Consider the following 18,518-nt stretch of genomic DNA (forward strand, 5'->3'; position numbering starts at 1 on the left):
CCACCCTCGCTGTCCCTGTGGGGCTTTGCCGTGCCTGTTTCCTTACCTTCCCCATTGTCAAATCCCCTCTCAGTTAAAACGTGCTGAAGGATGGTTGTTCAGCGACTCTGCTCGTTGCTGTCCCCAAGCCGTTCTGCGAACAGAACAGGAAGAGTAAAACCATCCTGCGTTTGACTTCTGTTACCCTACATGGCGACCTCCGCTTTAGATGTGTGGCCAGGCAAAGGTCTCCTTATGGCTGCTTAGAAACGTTTCCAGGAAGACCTCTCTTTTTGATGTCTCTTCATCAGCATGCAGCGGGGACTTTGAATACCTCCAGCTGGGTGTTTCCACAGCTGGTGGAGCAGATTTCTGTCACTGCCTGTGCTCCGTGCTGCGAGTTATCTTTTGGTGTGACTCACCTACAGAGGCTGTGTAAAGTGATTGGGAGGAAATAGCAAACCATTTACATGATGAAACCGTCATGTTGAATAAATAATAGTGAAACAAGCAGCGTGGCTCTGATGTCAGATGTGATTCACCTGCTTTAGGAAGTAGAAGGAATTGCAGAAGAGCTGTAGTGCAGATCTTCGTCAGCGTCACAAAGGGATAGGAGAGCTTAGCAGGTGACCACTCATGCAGTTTATCAGCCTATTGTTTGCTCTCCTGCTTAGACGTTAACTTCACTGCATTGACTGCTGAGGAAGCTTTGCTGGGTGACCAGCTTTGTTTTGGGACAGATAGTCTTGCCTTTTTTCTTGGCTTCCTTCTGTGATTTTGGGTAAGTCCATTAAAATCTTGTGTCTGGTAGCTCAGCTGTGGGCAAGGACTAGGCAGGAGTATGTTCCGTGCAGAGATCTAGCATCCTTCAGTCTCTCCTAAGGTAGGCTTGGCTTCCTTTCCTTTCACCAGCCATGTCTTATTAATGTCACTAATTAACATTCTCTCTGACGCTTGCAGGATTTGCCGGTTCCCGTACGCCAATGGGGTTTGTGCTCTGGCTCGCTGTCGGAGCCTTCTGGGAAGCTGACGCTCTGAGCAGGTACGTCACGCCGTGCAGTGAGTACTTTTTTCTGTGCAGATGTGAAAACACACGTGCAGAAGGTAAGGTCTTCGTTTAGCTTAGCCGACAGCCTTATGGGAAGAGGGTTGGAAAACGTGCTGTCACTGCTGAGTGGGCGGCCTGCGGGATGCTGCGGGGTGGGAGGCTGTATCCAGCCCTCAGTCCAGAGTAGAGACCTCCTCCTGCTTCTCCTGGCCTTCATCTGTGGGGAAGCAGTGCTTCAGGTGGGGCCAGGAGTGTGCTTCGAGCAGGAGGAGCTGCGTTTTTTGCCAGAGCTTGGACCGTCTTTGCTCCCACACATGTTGCGCGGTGCATCGTGTCATCATCAAACACGAGGAGGCTGTGAGCTGGGGTTCGCTTTCAGGAAAAAAAAAATCCTCACCTGATTGTCTGAGCTTCACCGTATGAGGTGTTTGAATACGAAACCCATCTCCTTCCCCCTGCCTGCCACGGGGCCAGCCCGTGTCCCATCCCAGCGGGGCAGCTGGCCACGCTCTGGGAGCTCCCGCGTGTGTGCTGCTGCTGCGCTGCCCTTCTCTGTTCGCTCCCCTACGGTGTGCATGCACACACCGTCCTCAGTGGGACCCCAGATTGCTGCTTTTGCCTTGATACATGAGCAAGTCCACTGCTGTTTTCTTAATGTGTCTCTACTTGCAGCCTGTAGCAGCTTATTCTTCCCTGGATAATTATTGCTCGGCTCAGCCGCCGATTGCTATCGGAAGTAGTGGAGTTGTGCCTGGTGCTGCCCAGTGCATCTTCTTGCTTGAGTTGTTCAGCGTGTTTATTGCTTTAAGGCATCAGTGCTCAGCTGAAAAATCTCATCTGTGCTCTCTGAAACTGTTTGGCAATGAAAGTGGGTTGCTGGAGTTGGTTTGAGTTGCCAAGATGCTTTCGGTAATCACCCCTCGCTATGCTACCAGCAGGTCCGCGTGCTCCTCGATTTCAATTACTGCATTACTGTTAGGGCTGCTTTTTTAGTGACTGCAATTGTGTTCCCAGCTGGCCGGAGGCATGTGTGCAGCCGTGGGGATTGAAGTGGAATATTTTGCCGTTTGTGGTCACTCAGGGGAGGTCAGAGGTAGGTGGATGCTGCTGTAGGTGCGTTGGTGAACGTGGAGAGATTGGCCTGGCACACTGAGCTTCAGCTTACCGCAAACGCTCATGAAGTTGAAACAAAACAAACAAAAAGCTTCTTTTCCAAATGTCCATCCCTGACAGATCCCTTCTGAAAATAGCATTGCACTTGGCCAGCCTGAAGCCACCCTTTCGGTCGTAGGAGGACATAATCCTTAATTCGCTGCATGAAGCTTTCTTGCTCCCTAAAAAGGCAAGTGGATTAATTAGGGGAACCAATCTTTCCTGAAAACCTGGTTCAGCTGGGATTGTCTGGGTGGTGCAGCAAATACACTGGAGGAGTAGGAGTTAGGGCGGAGCTGTTCCTACCTTATCCCGGGTATTTACTGGGATTTATCACCCTGTGCAAGAAGACAACGTGCTTTCTCCTTCTGAGCTGATGGCGGAGGCAGTTAGGCTTCTCGTGCTAGCCTTCCAGGCGTGCTTTCTGTTTCTTAAGGTTATGTGCTAGCTCAGAAGACCTCTATTTAAAGGCAGGAACGTAACGAAAAGGGGAACAGCGAAGGTAAGCATGGTCCCCGTTTGCTGGTCTCCTGAGGTGTGTCCGCCTCGGAGGGGAGCGGTGCTGAATCAGTGCCCCGGACTGCTGGTGAGTCAGGTGGCAAAAGCACAAGTTGTTTTCTTCCATGCCTGAAACATTGCAGTGGATTTCCTGCAATGGGGTTTTGCCTCCTGTAGCGGCCTTGTAGGGAACAGTTTGTCATCCTTTTCCTTTCCTGCGGACAAAGAGCAGCTGGGTTCTCAGGGAGCGCAGGCAGGCGTTGGCTGGAGCCCTTCTCGTCCTGCCGTCCTTTTCTGAGTGCCCAGCCCGCTGGAGGAGCTGGGTCTTGGGAGGCTCGGTACTCTTGAGTGGGAGAACTGTGTTTTCAGGGAGCTCCTGTGGCTTCTTCAAAGGGGAGTTTTGTTCTTTGCATGTCAGACACAGATGTGCTGGGGTGTGTGCGTGTGCAAAGGGCCTGAAATGCGGGCAAAACAGATGGAAACTTGATTTACCCCAGTGCCCTCAACCCTACCCCTCCTTCAGTCTCACCTCTCTCTTTTTTTTCCTGTTTTTTTTTTTTCCTTTTTTTTCTCAAGATGGGGCAAGTTAATGTAGTTGCAGATGCTATCTGTTGAGCTTGATGAGATTCTCATGCAAATCTGGAGTCTGTGTTCTCCTGTCAGGTCTGCTTGCATGTATAATCCACTATTTTACTGCAAAGGGGTCTATTTTCTGCTGCAATTGGGTTTATTTTTAGCCAAGGCTTTCCCTGTCTAATTGGCAAAAGTTCAGCATTTGCAGAAGAAGCAATTTCACCAAATCCACGGGATGGGGGAAGGGAGGGAGAGGGGGAGAGAGGAAATGTATTAGATAAAAAAAGCTAAATGCTGATTTGGAAACACGGCTTGAGATGCTGTTGTGAGAGCAGAAGGGTGGTTAATCACAGCTGAGAACAACGTCGCACTTGCTGCATCGGGTAATTAAATTGCTGGGAGCTGGGCAGGTAAGGGGTGGATACAGGGATGCTACAAGCTTCATCACCCCCGGATTTCAGTACCCCTGTCGGGCACCGGAATGAACGGAGTGGTGTGTGGGGTTCCCCAGGGCGCTGCTGCAGCTGTCTGTCCCCTCTTCCCCAGCGGCTGCCCCAGGACAAACTGCCTTCGCGTGCCTCCTTGGCTTGACCAACTGCCCATAACCATTCTGGGTCTTGAACCGGCTTGTCACGCAAAGAACTGCCCTTCGGAGGTGATCTGCTTGCTTGTTCTTCCATCTTCCCTGACGTTTCCACCGCCCCTTTTATGGGGTCACCGTTGTTACTGTTAGCTGCAACGCCACAAGCACGAGCTCCCCCAGCACGGCACAGGAGGCGGATGGCTGTGTTCAGAGCCTTTGATGCTTGCCCCTCTGACAAATGAGACTTAGCTCCACGTGTGTGTCTAGAAATTTGTTTGCTGCTGCTTCTACTGAAGTAGCTGCCCTGCAGGTTAACCCCTGTGGTTTGCTTTGTCCTTCTGGATTTTCCAGAGCCTCTTGCAGACAATCGCACAGCAGGCTTGTTACAGTTCCATTAAGAACGTGGGGAGAGATGTCGGAGTGTCGATTTTCTTCTGAATGTTTAGAAAACAGAAGAAAGAGGGGAAACAGCACTAGGACGTTATTTGTATTCTGTGTTCAGTCTGAGGGGGTGTGCTCTGCTGCTTCTCTGCTCTGCTGAGCAGCATGGCCTGCGTGGAGCTGCGTCTTCGCAAAGGAATTGGGGACGAAACTTCTCAGTTCTCTTTCAGTCACTGGGAGAAGAGCACCAGGAGAACTGAGGTAAGAGCACCCATTAACTGCCTAGAGCAGTAATCTTCTCTGGGGAATTAATCTAGCCTCACCAGATAAAAGGATTTATGCGGTGGGGGCTCTGTTTCTTTTCCTGCCGAGCCTCCTGAGAAGACTGGGAAAAATTAAGCGCCGAAGCGACCCTCTTCTCCCTGGGAGGGCTTCTCTTTTCCTAAGACATGTTATCTTCCTGTTGAAAACCATCTGTATCAGTTGGCAAATCAGGGTTGTTTTAGCTGCTCAGTTTCGCCTAGTTCCCTCCAAACATATTCTCAACATTCCCTGTTGGCACGGGGTGCAGAAGGCGGTGCCTGATGAGGAGGGACACGTGTGTCCCCGTTCGGGTCCCTGTATCGCCGTGGTGCCTTGCCCCGTGCCCCCAATGCCTGGGAGCCCTCCTGGATGTAGGTTTCCTTCGTCAGTTCGTTCCTGTGGTTAACCAATATACTGAGTTAAATAAAAATGGTCCTAGGGAGTGTTTTTTCTGCATTGCATGAGCTCTGGAAAAGCTGCAGCAATTACAGAACTAATACAGCAGTAGACCTAGTAGACTGCAATGAGCTTTGGGTATGTAGGTTTAATTATTTTGAAGCCTTTCCTTAGGGAAAGTTTGTTAGTTTTTTTGCCTTGTACTGCTAATTAGTTCAGGGGGAACTCCTTTCTCATTACTGCTTTCTCCCTGAAAGGCATCTCTTTTCCTGTCTCTTGCCCTCAGAAGGCTGGAAGAACCCTTACACATTAGGAGAGTAAGTCTCTACTTTAAATGGCCTTAAGCACGTGAATATTCAGCTCAATTTCCTTTTACAGCGGCTTGTTACGAAATGAACAGGAATCTCGGGGCATCCCTGGGTCAGCTCTTCTTTTGAGCCCTGGGAGAAAGCCCAGCAGGTTTCGCTCCAGCGGTTGAGCGCTTGGAGGAGGTGTCCACCTCCAGCTTTGAGTACTCCATTAGGAAAATATTTCTCCTATCAGTGAATTCCTGCTGATGTTGTTGTGCTGTGCTGGAAGTATGTGGGCATGTCTTTTAATCTGCTGCTTTAGATAGTGCGAAGACAGCCGTACCGGGTTGAACCAAGGGTACACCTGAAACTGATTGCGTCTAAAGCAGTGCCCTGCCTCCAGCAACGGTAGCGGAGCTACTCTAAAGAGCTGGATAAAGGCTGAGCTGCCTCATTCTGCACAGTAGTAGCAAAAAACAACCAAACAACAACAACAAAAAAGCCCCTGTCCATCTTCATCTGCCTTTTTCAGGCTGGTGGTTTGATCCTCACCTTCTCCTACAAGGACTTGATGGTTGGGCTTAGCTGGAAGAATTACGCTGCTGGTGACATTGCTTTTTTTGCTGTATTACCTGTCTCTCGCAGCCTGTTTCTTAGAAGGACAAGGAGAGAGAGATTGTGGAGCTTGCAGAAAACTGTGGTCTGCCAACACCCCGAGGCAGTGTGTGTGCCTGTGCACCGTGCCCGTGGCTGGGGGTTCTTCCCCAGCCCGTCCTGTTGCTTCTGAAACCCCATAAAACTGCGAGCGGAGCAAACACCTCATGGCAAGGAGTTGCACGGCTTAATTCCACATCACGATGTCGTCTTAGTAAGTAGTTTGGTTCCTGGCACATCTCCTCAAGCAGGTAGTCCCGGGCTCCAACAGAGTACCAAAGGAGGCTGTGAGCTCCCTGCCTGTGGAGGATGTGCCCGGGGACAGGGGCAAGTGCAGGGTTTCACTTCAGAAAGTAAAACCTCTTTGTCTCTTTTGGGTCAAACGGTCCTCTCGCAGCCAGCAGAAGGGGAATTTCCTGATCCTCCTGGGAGCATGGAGCTGTGAGCACTGGAGGATGGTCAAGACTCAATCTGCTGTAGCCTGAATTATTTATTTTTCCCCAAATTTTCTGGGTATTGAGCAGCTTGAGAGCTCTGTTGGGGTGGAAGCCTTTAGCCGCACGTCGTCTGGCACGCAAGGAGTGGCTGTGTACATGGCTAAACTTTGAGATCGAGGCCTGCAGGTGTGGTTGCAGCGGTGGGGAGGCTGTATCTGGGTTACTGCCAGCGAAGGACGTTCTCACAAGGTTCAGATCACCGCTTTCAAGACCTTCGTTCAGAGCAGATGAGCAGTTGTGACATGCAGGTCTGTTTCGTGGGCACTCAGCAGTTTGTGGTTACCCGGCCCGCTGTAACCATGACAGCACAAATTTAAGGCTGTTTGAATTTGCTTTCACATGCAAAGACCTCGTGTAGCCCTCCCTGAAGGCAGTTTGGTGGCTGCCTAAATTGCTGCTTTTCCGACGAGGTGACTCAGGTTCTCCTCTGCTCTGCTGTATATTTACTTGCCCCATGGTGGTTGACAGCTGTAAAATGGGATGCGAGGAAGGTGGTAACGGTGACCGTCTTATGGGCAGCGTTTCGGTGACCTGGGGTGAAAGGCATGGCACTAGCCAAGTCTCTTCTGCACATTCAGTTTCCAAACAAAGCATGCTTTCCAGCAGCTTTTGCTGCATTAAAAAAAAAAAAAAAGAAAATGAAGTTAACAGCGAATGGACATCTAGGAGTGCTGCTGGGAGTGGGTAAGGGGAATGATGCCTTTGCCCTGATACTTGCACGAAGCGTGCTCTCCAGTCGGATCCCACCAAGGCTCTTTCTGAAGCTTCTCTTTCCTTGGCTGAGTCTTTGGAAAACCCTTTTCATTCCAAGTTTGGTTTGGAAAGAGAAACACCCCCGCAGATGGCTGCTCTTCAGTTGTCATTCAGGTTGGGGTTTTTATGTTCCTTTTTGCATTACCCTCAGGTGCAAACCAGGCTTCCGGCCAAAAACCGTGTCCCAGAAGTAGAGAGAAGCTGAACAATAAGGATATTCTGTTTTTCCTCTTTTCTTCTCTAAGCTAGAAATGCAACAGGCTATCTGATGTTTTATCAGTTCATAAGGGACTGTGTTGCTTTTTTCCTCTTTGGCTGAGTCTCAATTTAGTCAAGTTTTGTTTTCCTCAGATAAAAAACACAGCTTTCATTAAGACTTGGGTTGGCTCTGTTTTGCTCCTTGCTTGATAACGTCTGAGTGGTGCCACTTCTTCTAGACAAATGCCACTGCTCTGCTTCAGAGTCCTGCTGGTCTCATCTGATAAGCTTTTTTTTTTTTTTTTTCCATCCTAAGCAGCTCTCAAAGGAATTGCTGGATTGTTAAAGAATAAGAAATACTTTTAGGCCTTTGAGATACAGAAAGACTTATCGTAGCTGAAGGCAAGGGAAGGAGAGCGATAGCATTGCTGGAGGACTTGGGTTTGGTGTGCTGGTGAGTTAAAGCTGAAGTTACAGCTGCTTGCTTGGATCCCGTGTTGGGATCCAGGATGCTGCGGATGGCGCAGTCGGTGTCGACTCCAGTTTTCTGGCCTCACAGGAGCTTTGGTGTTGCATTTCTCCTGGCTTTTTAGACACTGAGGAGAGCCAGAGGGAAGTTGTGACTGTGGCTGGGCTTCTCTCTCCAGGTCCCTGTGAGCGGCTGAGGGAGGTCCCTGCTCTGTGCTGCCCAGCTGCAGGCAGACAAGGCTGAGGAAGCTGGTGGAAGCAGCAATGTGGAGACAAAAAGGCTTTGGGTGGGGGTTTCTAGCAGAACTGGTTGTTACCTAGCCCTGCAAAATCCCTACAACAGTGCCTGGGGTAGCCTGTAGTTATTCTAGCAGGGATGCCAGTCAGTGCAAGGAGGTGGCAGTACTTCCATGTGTACTGACTCGTCCCTCAAGTGTCCATATTGATTGATTTTTATTTTATTTTTTTCTGGGATAGCTGTTCCTCAGGCCTGGCTAGCTGTGCTTTGCGTGGAAGTGGGACTAGGTGCTGCTTCGGGACCTGCCATTTAGCAGGCTGCATGTAAATCTGCCGAGGTTATTTGCTGCTTGTTAAGCCATGGCTCGAAGGAAGCCCTTGCTGTCTGCCTCCTGCGATGGGGTTTTTTAACGAGGCACCTGCAGAAGAAGCAGCAGGCACGGTGTTTCTGTAGGGAATGGGAAGGCGAGATGTTGGGCTGCTCTTCCCCTCCTCAGCCCCGTGTTTATCCCACGGAGGTGCCTTCCCATCTCCTCGCCTTCACTTTAGAAGGAGCTTGGGGGACGGGGAGCGCAGTGAATAAAACCTCACGTGGGTACCTAAAAACAGGAGGCGGCTGCGACAGCAGAGGCTCCTGGCAGGGTTGAGTAACGAGACGCTGGGTGATGCTGAGCCCTACGCCCTGCTCTTGCACAAGCAGCAGCACGCAGGAGGCAGCAGCAGCCTGCCCTGGGTTGAAATTCTCCCCCAGCTGTTGCAAAAACAGCTCCAGCCTTGCAGAAAGGGCTTGAAAAAAATGAAAACGGGCAAACAGCAGGCGTGTGGCAGCTGGAATAGGTGACTCCAACTCAGTGACTTTCTTTTTTTGGTCTTTAGTCCTAGCATGCGTCTGCTGCAGTTCCTTTGTGTTGTTTCTAAGCGCTGGCCATCCTGGATTTCTGAAAGTGTGTTTTCATTTTTCTTTCTTTCCTGAGGGTTTTGGGCAGTGTTTCCCAAAGCTATTGTGGTGGGCATTTCCCCTTCCCTCCCGACAGCAGCTTTCATTTTTGCCTGAATAGCTCAGCATTGTTCACATTGTCTTCTAACTTTATGAGCTTTTTTTGATTTTTGACCAAAGCAGTTTCCTAAATGCTTTTGGAGTCCTTGAAGTCACTTTGCAGAAACGTGGGAGCAACTCTTCCTCTTACAGCACATCTTGTATTTGGAGCTCCAGGCAGGAAAACTGTTTTGTAGCGCTCATGTTTGAGTTTCTGAAAGCATGATTCTTGTGGGCTTTTTGTTTGTTTTTCTGGACAGTTTTCTTTAAGATCATGCTAAGTTCAGCTTTGAGGAGGACTTCATAGGCTTGATGGAATTTACTTCTGTTGAAACTTGAGGTTTCTGACAATGTAATGAACTCTGCTCCAGGTTTCTAAACAGCATCCGTTCCTCCTCTTCCAGCCCAACAACTATTTCTCCCCCCTGCAATTCTCGCCAGAAATAACAGGGTATTATTAGGATTTGTATGCATATTCGTTTACTAGGCCTGATATCGCTTGGCACTGAGGATGTTGATCTCTTCTACCCACTTTGATCTCAGAAGCTGGGCCCTGTGTCAGCACGATGTCCATCTGCAGATCTCCCATGGTTTGTTTGGAACGTGGTCTCCTGGCTGTGCAAAGGCTTAGGGGTTTGCTCCCCTAATTCAAGCAGCAATAACAGCTTTCCCCACTGATATTTCTTGGAAGTAAGCATCTTTTAGCCAACAAGTGGGCATTACTTGTTTTTCTGGGTGGCTGGTTCCTCCCTCCACTTTGAGGACTGAATACTGGTGAAAGGCTTTGGGTTATGGCAGCCCAGGTAGGTGGTATTTGGGGCATAGAAGTGGCGTCTCCTGGGATGTGTCTGACTTGTTCCTTGTCTGCCTGTGGATGTTGGTCTTGCTGGTTGGGTGCTAGGCATCTGCTGATCCTGCGGTGGGAGGACCCCAGTGAGCCAAGGGCTCAAGGACGGGCCGCGAGCCACTCACCCAGTACAGCAAGTCACTGGCGGCTCCTCAGCCACTGGGAGACGACGGCGACCTTGCAGTGCTTGCAGCTTGTGACCTGATGTTCAGGAGCCAGGTTCCCTGAGCATTAACTGTTCAGAATCATGGAATCATCTAGGTTGGGAAAGGCCTTCAAGGTCACAAGTCCAGCCGTCAGCCTAACCTATGGAGTCCCATCACTGAACCACATCCCTGACTGCCGTGTCCGCATGTCTCCCCAAAACACCTCCAGGGACGGGGACTCCACCACTTTGTGGGCTCGAGCTCTGCAGTCCCGTAGGGCAGCCTGCAGCTGAGCCATGGTGGATGTGCTCCGACGGATGACGCGCTCGTTGGCTACTGTGTGCATGCATGGCGTTGGCTGAAGCATCTGGCACTGGGACGGGTGCTCTTGGAGCTGGGGCTCCCTGTGTACAGGAATGTATCTTTACACTTCTGGTTCGAATTGGAAGCAGATCTGCCCATGGCTGCAGCCAGCGCTGTGCAGGAGAGCGGTGCTTGCTGGGGTCGCTGGTGGTTTGGGACCCCTTAATTCATCTTTCTTTGCAGCATGCCAGAGCACAGAGCTGGGCACGTGAGTGCTTTTACAGTGTTTTTCCTGCAGGCACTGAAGGGCCAGTAATGTGGTTTCTTTTCAGTGAAGGAGGAGTTGGTTGGCGTTTTTTTTTCCCCTTCTTTTGTTTAGGTGATATATTGCTGTGAGATGGCCCTCATAGTGCTGTTCCTCACAAAGACGTGAAATATTTTATTGTTGTAGGTTTCCTTTCCCATTCAGATAGGAAAAATAAAAAAGGCATTAAAAGGGTGTGTGGAGCAGGGGGGGGCATGTAGTGGTTACTAACCTCTTTTAAAGTCACTGTTCTCATTTATCCTTTGAATTAGTTTTTTGTTTTTTTCCAGTACTTCGGAATAAAATCACCAGAATTTTGTAGTAAAATCCACATGTGGGAAACCAGTGGCGCATCTTCTAGTCAAAACAGGTTGCATGTGATCTAACTACTTAAATGGTCATAGAGAAATGTTTTGATTAAGCAACTGGAGGCCAAATGCATGTTGAATTGATTAGTTTCTACCTACCCTTCACACTGTAATGAAAATGCCATTACAGAAACTACATGAGATGAACGTATCTCAGAGTATTTTTTTCTGAGTTTGTGTGTTTAAAACTTCAAACCTGAGTGCTTTTAATTGCAATTAAAACCTTTCTGGTTTCCTTTGGAGATGCTTTTCCTTGGCTAGGCTTTGCGGAAGGGCAGCTGTAGTTTACATGCTCAGAGCCCAGGAGGCTGAATCCTCTTTTCTCAGCCCTTGACCACTTTCAAATGATACTTGGTTGTGTCAGGCCCTCTGAGAGGCTTGGTGATAGGTGTGGAGCAGTGTTAATTATTTTTCTTCAGAATGATGTGGTGCTTGCTTATGTTGAACTGGAGTAATACTCTAAGCATGGTAATGACTTATTTCCATAGGAAGAGGTGCATTTTCTGTCCTTACTTAACCTTGCTTCTCTGCTCTAAGCAGCTGTTTCTTTGGTTTTTCTCAGATACCAGCCAAAAATACCGACGTTCACATCTCAGAAAGCTTTATATGTAGATTAAATGAAGGTCCCTTTAACAAAGGACCTGACCGTGTCACACAGTTAGGTGTAGTCATATTTGCCTAAAAAAGCAAAGGTATAACGTAGGAAGGTGAAGGTGCTGCTCCTTGCAAAACCTGGTTAGAATTAGGTCAACTGGTAATTGTAATTTTTTGGAAAGGCTTTTAATTGACAGCTCTCTGAATACTTAAGGTTATTTCTGAGTGACAGTGTCTCTTCCTCCTTTTTTGCACTTTGTGTATTGCTATGGTACGAGCAACCTGCAGAATGTGTAGTTTGAATCTTTACCTGCGTGCTTGGATGACATAACTATTCCCATTATTCAGAACTGTTCATATATCTAACGAAGGGCTGTCCTAACTGTGGGACTAACCTTGAAAAATCACTGTGCTCATGCTTGTTTCGAGTTTTATTGATCTTCAAGTTGGGCCATCTCCTTCTTTTTAGCTGGGAAATGTGACTATCAAATGCAAGTCTTCTGATTAATTTCAGTTGCATGTTTGCCTTCAAAATCTAGAATTACAATTTATGAAACTAACAATTATTTTCTTGATTTATCTTAGTTCTGCCTTATAAAACCACAAAAGATCTTCAAAGCGTGCAGCTGGCCAGACTGCCTAGTTCTGTTTTTGACCAACGGACGTTAATTCTTTAGTTGTGAGTGTTGCAAAGGAGATTCCTCTGAGACCGGGGGAGAAAACAAAACAAAAATAACTGCCGCGTTTTATCAAAATAGATTAATGCAAAATATTGCAAAGCAATCTCTTGATCTGGCCTCAAAGATGAGAGTTGACAGTATTAAAAGAAAACAAAGCCTAATCTGAAACATACTCTGCACGCAGCTGAGTGTCGTTTTACGAGTAGGACCTGGAGCCTGCGAGGGCTCCTCGAGTTTTCCTTGTGGAATGGTGAAGCTGGGCACGGTCACACGCACGGCATGGCTGTGGCTGGTCATTGTGTCAGTTCAAGGCCAGAATTAAGGCTGGTGTCCGCGTTTTCATCAGTCCTCAAGGCTGATGAAGGATGAGGTTGCATTGTGGGTAGTGCTCAATAGACATCCAAACACAGGCTGGCTAAAAGAGATTTAAGGCAAATGCAATCCATGCCGTAAGTTGGATGGAGGTTTATCTCAGTCCAAACACCGTGCCTACAACCGCATGTCTGCTTTGTTCTTTCAGCTTTATTTTTGTCAGAATTGAAATAGCAGTGAGATGGATCTGAGCTTCAGCTTCCGAGAGGATTTTTTGGGTTACCTGCTGCAGAGGAGAGGCAAGGAGCTGCCGGCCTTCTCGGCTCAGTGAGCTGGTCCCCAGGCTGCAGAGCAGATGTTGGAGGGCACCGGCTGGGTCTGTGCGCCTCGCAGGTGTGTGTTTTGCAGACTCTGCACTTAAACACTCTGCTTGACTTGAGATGTGCAAAGTTGCTGTCTCTTCCCTAGAGGCCGAGCTGTTTGCCTGGAATTGAAGGGGAAAAAAGCAACTGTTAGTAGTAGATGAAGAGCAGTCTGCCAGCCGTCCTAACGCACAGGTTACACCCCAGCCTGGAGCTGGGCTCTTTTCATGAAGAGCAACTCAAAAAAAAAAGTAAGCAGACAGAAATAACCTCCGAACAAAACAGAAACCAAAACTAACAAAGGAAGTGCTTGCTATTCAGATGAACCGATAGAGTTGAGGGAGGAAAAAACAACTCATCAGAGATCTCCAAAGGTTTGCTGCTTTGGCCAGAAAGGTGCAATTTTGAGATGGCAGGAGTTTTGTAGTCTGCACAGCCATCTGAGAGTTGATGCAGACGTTCCTGTGGTGTAATCCTAGGCGAAAGCAGGCTGGGGGATGACGAAGAGGATGCTGAGCTGGGATGCAGGAAGGCAAACCTCAGCTCTTGCCCCGTGTAGATGAAACCTCTCCAGGGCAGCTTCAGTTCTGTTCCCCAGCTCAGTTTCGGTGCAATGAGAAGTACAGCAGGGAGGAAGGGAACCTGGTCCCAGCCTTCACCTCCACCACTGTTTCGGGTGCCGAATAAAGTTAGTGAATGTTAAAATTTAAATTTTTTTTTATGTAGTATATAGTTTGTATACCAGCATCTGTAACCCAGAACTAACACCAGAGGAGGAGGCCTGTTTGCTCTTCTTGCTGCCTCAAGCTAGTATGAGGTGGGAGAAGACATGAGAGTAAGTGTTTTAGCTGCGTGACAAGAGGCTGGGTGCCAGATGTAAAGAGCAGGTAGGAAATGCCAGCGGGCTGTGTGGCTGGCGTGTAAGTCTTGTGAACAGAGAGGACAGACTGCTTGTATTGATGCTGCTGTCAGCTCTCATTTCCTCACAGCTCGGGGACCGTGAATGAACAGGCCCTGTTGATAGGATGTGCTGGTTTTATGTTGTGAGTGGAGGGATTTGTCTGCCCTGAAGCGTAACACGGCTCTGTGCGCGCCTTTCTGGCAGCGCCGGGTGCAGGCCTTCCCGGCACTGCAGCCTGGCTCTTCCTCGCCTCTGCCGTCAGACAGGACTTGAGGGGAACTGCTTTATGGTTTTGCCAAGCTTGGGACTGTTTGGCTATGTTGGGTATGGGGAGAAAGGGTTGGTTGGTTGTTTTGGAAGTGTGCAGGGGAGGTGGTGCTGCCTTCCCTGAGAAAGCAGATGTGCTGGAGAGAAGGTGCTGCTGGTACCTGCTGTGCCCCGTGTGCCTGTCTCCCCACACAAGTGCTGCAGCTGCAAAGGGTTTTGCCCCAAAAGCGTCCCCGCCAGCCCCAGAGGTTTGTGCTGTGCCACTTAATCCTTGCCTCTCCGTGGAGTGAGAGATGCCCGACCGAGGCTTTTTCCTGGCTGTCCTGTCCGCACCCCTCAGTTCAGAGCCTTTTACTTAACGAGCAACTGGTGAGAGCATCCGTATTTTTACCCTCATAACGTTTTAGTCAGCTATCATTTTAACACCTGACAAGTCTTGCCTCCTTGTATTTGGAAGTGCTGGAACGAGTAACCTGGTGGGAGAGTCCCTGGCCGCTCACAGCACGTCCGGATGCTTGAAGCAGTCACCGGGGGTGGGAAGCGTAGGGTGACTGCAGAGAAACAGGAAGAGTTGGTCAGCACGGTTGCAAAGTAGCTACAGCAACGAGCCAGTGCTTCCTTTTCTGCGTGCACACTTCTGACATTGAGGCAGAAGGCAGGCAAAGTGCCTTGGCAAAGCAGCCGAGGTCTGGAGGACAAATCCCTGGTGATTACCTCTCTGGAGAAGTGGATAAATGTGCCAGAAGAAGAGATCCCACCACCTGAAAAGAGCTTTTGTTGCTGATGTTTTGTTCTGGATGGCTGGTTGCCGCAGGGAGAAGGATCTCTGATCTCTCTGCTCCTTATTACTGGTGCTGCATCTGCTCCCGGTTTGATGGAGTGAGGAGAGGTTTTGTGCTGAAGGAAAAACTCACCAGCAGCCGTCCTGGCAGGCTCACTGGCACTCACCTCGGGTGCTTGCTTGGTCAAACGGAGGAACAGCTTGGAACCAGCATCAAGGTCTTGGTGCTTCAGTGCTAGAGGGTGAGTGCAGGAATAAACGGCTTAAAAAAGCTTTCTTCAGCAGCATGACCCAGAGCTGTCTTCCTTTTCCCTGTGTGTGTGTCAGTTTTTATGGCCTTCCAGCATCGTCCACCCACTAATGGTTTTGGTAAGTGTTGATCGGGGAAAAGCTGTGGTTTGGAGGTGATCCTGGCGTGCCTTCCTGGAAATTTGTCCTAGCTGGTGGCCCAAGAGCTTTGTAAGCATGTCGCAGTGTCTGATTGCAGTGGTCGATGTGTCGGGGCTGTCTGGAGGTGCCTCCTACGCTCAGATTTCCTTTGTGAAGCTCGAGGCTCCTTGGGCTGGGAGCTTCTGAACGGGCTGTCAGTGAGCAGGGTGCTTGTGGATGCTGGGTAGATCTTGTACGACTCGCTGGGGATCGCTGGGAGTCTGAGCTGCCTTTGAAGGGTTGCTGGGCTCGTTCTCACCCGTTTGCACGCTTGCAGCGTGTGTTTGAGTGACACGCTGCGGAGAAGACGGGACTTGCTGCCCCTCACTGCTTGGGGCTCTGCACCGGAGCAGACAGCATTTCCCCTCAGATCTGCTGCCCGAGGAAGAGCAGGTGGAAGTTAGCAGCGTCTGTGATCCCTTCTTGCCTGCTCCTCTTGCAGAGGTGGTCTCCTAACACGCCAGGACAAAGGGCTGGAGCCCTAAGCTCTCTCCACTGGCACCGTAATAGCAGTGTGTGGTCACCCAAGCATGGAAGATCTCCCACGCTGGCTCCAGCCAGGTCCACCTCGCCCAGCGTTGGCCCAGGCACACCCAAAGTGGATCCTCAGGGAAGGAGGAAGAGCCGAGGAGGGTCGGGGCTTTAGCAGCGACAGATGGCCCTGTTCGCCCGCCGTTTGCGTGTTACTTTTTGGGCAGTTTCTGTAACTTGTTGGAAGCAGCAGAATGTGCCCCAGCCCAAGCGTGTGTCACACGGAAGAAGCATTTCCTCCTTTTGTTGGACTTTTATAATATGCCATCTGACCGTCTTTCACCGAGGGGTGAACAATCCTTCTTCATTCCTAACATGCTTTGCATGAAACCAGTGGCTCCTGCAGGCTCTTCAGCTGCGTGCCTCAGCACATAGGGTGGCTTTTTTTATGATGCCCACGGCTGAGTATTTCGTGATGACAGACTGTTTGCCTTGACTGTGCTGCTCTGGAGTCTGCTTTTAGGCAAAGGCTTTGGAGGGGGGTTGGAACTGACCTCTTAATTGCAGAGAAAATAGGTTAATTGCAGACTTGGTTGAAAAAAATGGTCTGTGCTTCATCGTATTGACTTTCTTGCCAGAAGAGTTGTTGAACACATATACTAAAGAGCAGGAATTTGGAAACATGCCCACATGACCCCGTATCTATTACTCAGCAGACATTTTTCTTGCACATCTTGCATTTACTCTCTCGCTGGAGCGTTAGGCAGTTCATCAGTCTTTCCGTTCTGTAGCTGCGTGCCCTTTGCTCTGTCTTTGCAGCTAGAAATGAAGTGAGAGTGATGCTTGCTAGCGGTGTGATCTCTGTGGTTCATCTAGAGGAGGACAGAAGTTGGCTGCTCTCACCACTTAATCCCTTGGTTAGAAGTACTGGAAGCTGCACGCGAACTTGCTTGGGTTTTCCAAAAGGTGCGATATTAAAATAACCAGCCCCATTTCTTCAAATTGCCAGAGCTGACTTAAAAATCAGTTGCACCCAAAACCCAACTCAGAGGTCCCAATGTAAGAGTCTTCTTCTCGGGGTCGCTTGATGGAAATAATAATGCACTCAAGTGAATTGATGTATGGGATTCCTGTGGGCTGTCAGAGGGGGAAGGTAAGCCCGGAGAGCTGTCATCCTCTGCAATAAACACTGCACTTTCTGGCAGCGTAATTATTTACTGTGGTGCGTGGGGAGGACGGTTCTGGGGGGTTTTCTGGTCTTTCCTCAGCAAAGATTTTCTTTGCCTGTCCACAGGTTCCTGTTCCGTGCATATTGAGCATTATTTAATGTTGACTTCGGAGGCAAAGGGAAAGTTGTACCAGTTTCTGTGGATAATGAGAGCTCTCGCTTGATGTAACTGGCAGAGGGAGTAGGCTCGAATCTCCACTTCTGTGCCAAGCCGTGTGTTTTCCCAGTGCTGATCCTTGCTGGGAGGATTGGAGATGCTTAGAGAAGGAACTGGGTGACTGGTTTCCCCTGTGCCTTGGTTTCTCTTTCCAATGACATCTTGTAAGCTCTCCCCATTCCTTGTTTTCTGTGGACTGGTGCTAGAAACAGAAATGCTGGAAAACAGCTCTGGTGTCACACGGAAGGGCCTCCGGTTGAAGCTGAGATGATTTAAGCAATAAGATGCACAGTTACCGTAGTACTGTGAGAAGGGGCTTTATCAGTGACAAGACAAAGGGCGGGGGGAAGCCAACCAAGCATTATTTGAGTTGATAAATCATTGTCTAGGGATGAGAGTGCTGGATAGGTGAGCGAAATGTCCGTGTCTGCAAAATACAGAGGTGGTGTATGTGTCTAGGGAAGTTTACTGGCATTTTGGGTGACGGGGCAGGTTGTATTTCCGGTGGTTTTATGCTCGTCTTGCGAAGTTGAAAGCCTAACCTGTTTTTGTGATAGCCCTTGTGGTTTATTTTTGAGAGCTCCTTGCTAAAACCAGACAGTTTGAGACATCTCGGTCGCTAGCAGAGAAGCGCTCTGTGTTTTCAGCAGCTAGATGTACATCTACAACTCCTGTCAGAGGGCTTCTTGGTACAGAGCACAGCAAGCGGTGGAAAAGCTAAATAACATGTCCTCAGTTTCCTTTATTCACTGCACGTGCAGGATTTGTGCCTTACCTGAGACCAGAACCAGGTGAAGTAAGGGGATGTTACTCCAGGAATAACCAGCAAAGCAGGCTGCTGTGAGCTCTGCTCCCAGTGCTCTGCTAAGTAGAATTAAAGGATTGCTGTTAGCCAGCATTTTCTTCACTTATCCTTGCACTGCTGGCTTTTTGTGTGTCTTTAAGTCTTTGGGGAGGCAGCTTTGGTGGCCTCTCAGCTGTGAGGTGGTAAGCCTCTGGCTGAAGATGTGCAGCTACTCTTGGTGAGCTCCCCCAGTGAAATAGTACCGCTGGGGAGCCCGGGAGCAGCCAAAAGGTTGGGCACGAGTAGGGGTTAGTGGCGTCTTCTGTCTTCTCCACTTGGCTCGCAGATCCGTTCCCCCTCCTGTCTCGCTGCGGCCCATCTTCCAACATCTGCATCTTCCTCCTCTCCCACCTGGATCGAGCACTGCAGCGTGTCTGGGTGGTTTTCTCTTCTGAGGACAGGCACAGGGCATTGCAGCATCACTCCTTGCAACAGGGGCTACTACGGGGAAGACGTCCTGAGCCACAGACCTCTGGGG

General features: G+C 49.4%; 1 protein-coding gene across 3 annotated transcripts in view; it reads left to right on the top strand.

The window, feature by feature from the left end:
- LOC106038775 (USP6 N-terminal-like protein) overlaps positions 1-18,518 on the top strand; it is an 80,247-nt gene that overhangs the window by 9,443 nt on the left and 52,286 nt on the right. Inside the window, exon 2 of one of the 3 annotated variants that reach the window (XM_066997999.1) lies at positions 940-1,021. The gene's annotated coding sequence lies outside the window, so the exon portion shown is untranslated. Of the gene's footprint in view, positions 1-939; positions 1,022-2,499; positions 2,682-14,702; positions 15,154-18,518 lie in introns of those variants that run through there. The other 2 variants (XM_048059711.2, XM_048059709.2) reach the window with 2 other exon arrangements.

The sequence above is a fragment of the Anser cygnoides genome, chromosome 5 (genome assembly GCF_040182565.1).
Source record: "Anser cygnoides isolate HZ-2024a breed goose chromosome 5, Taihu_goose_T2T_genome, whole genome shotgun sequence".
Classification (NCBI taxonomy): domain Eukaryota; kingdom Metazoa; phylum Chordata; class Aves; order Anseriformes; family Anatidae; genus Anser; species Anser cygnoides.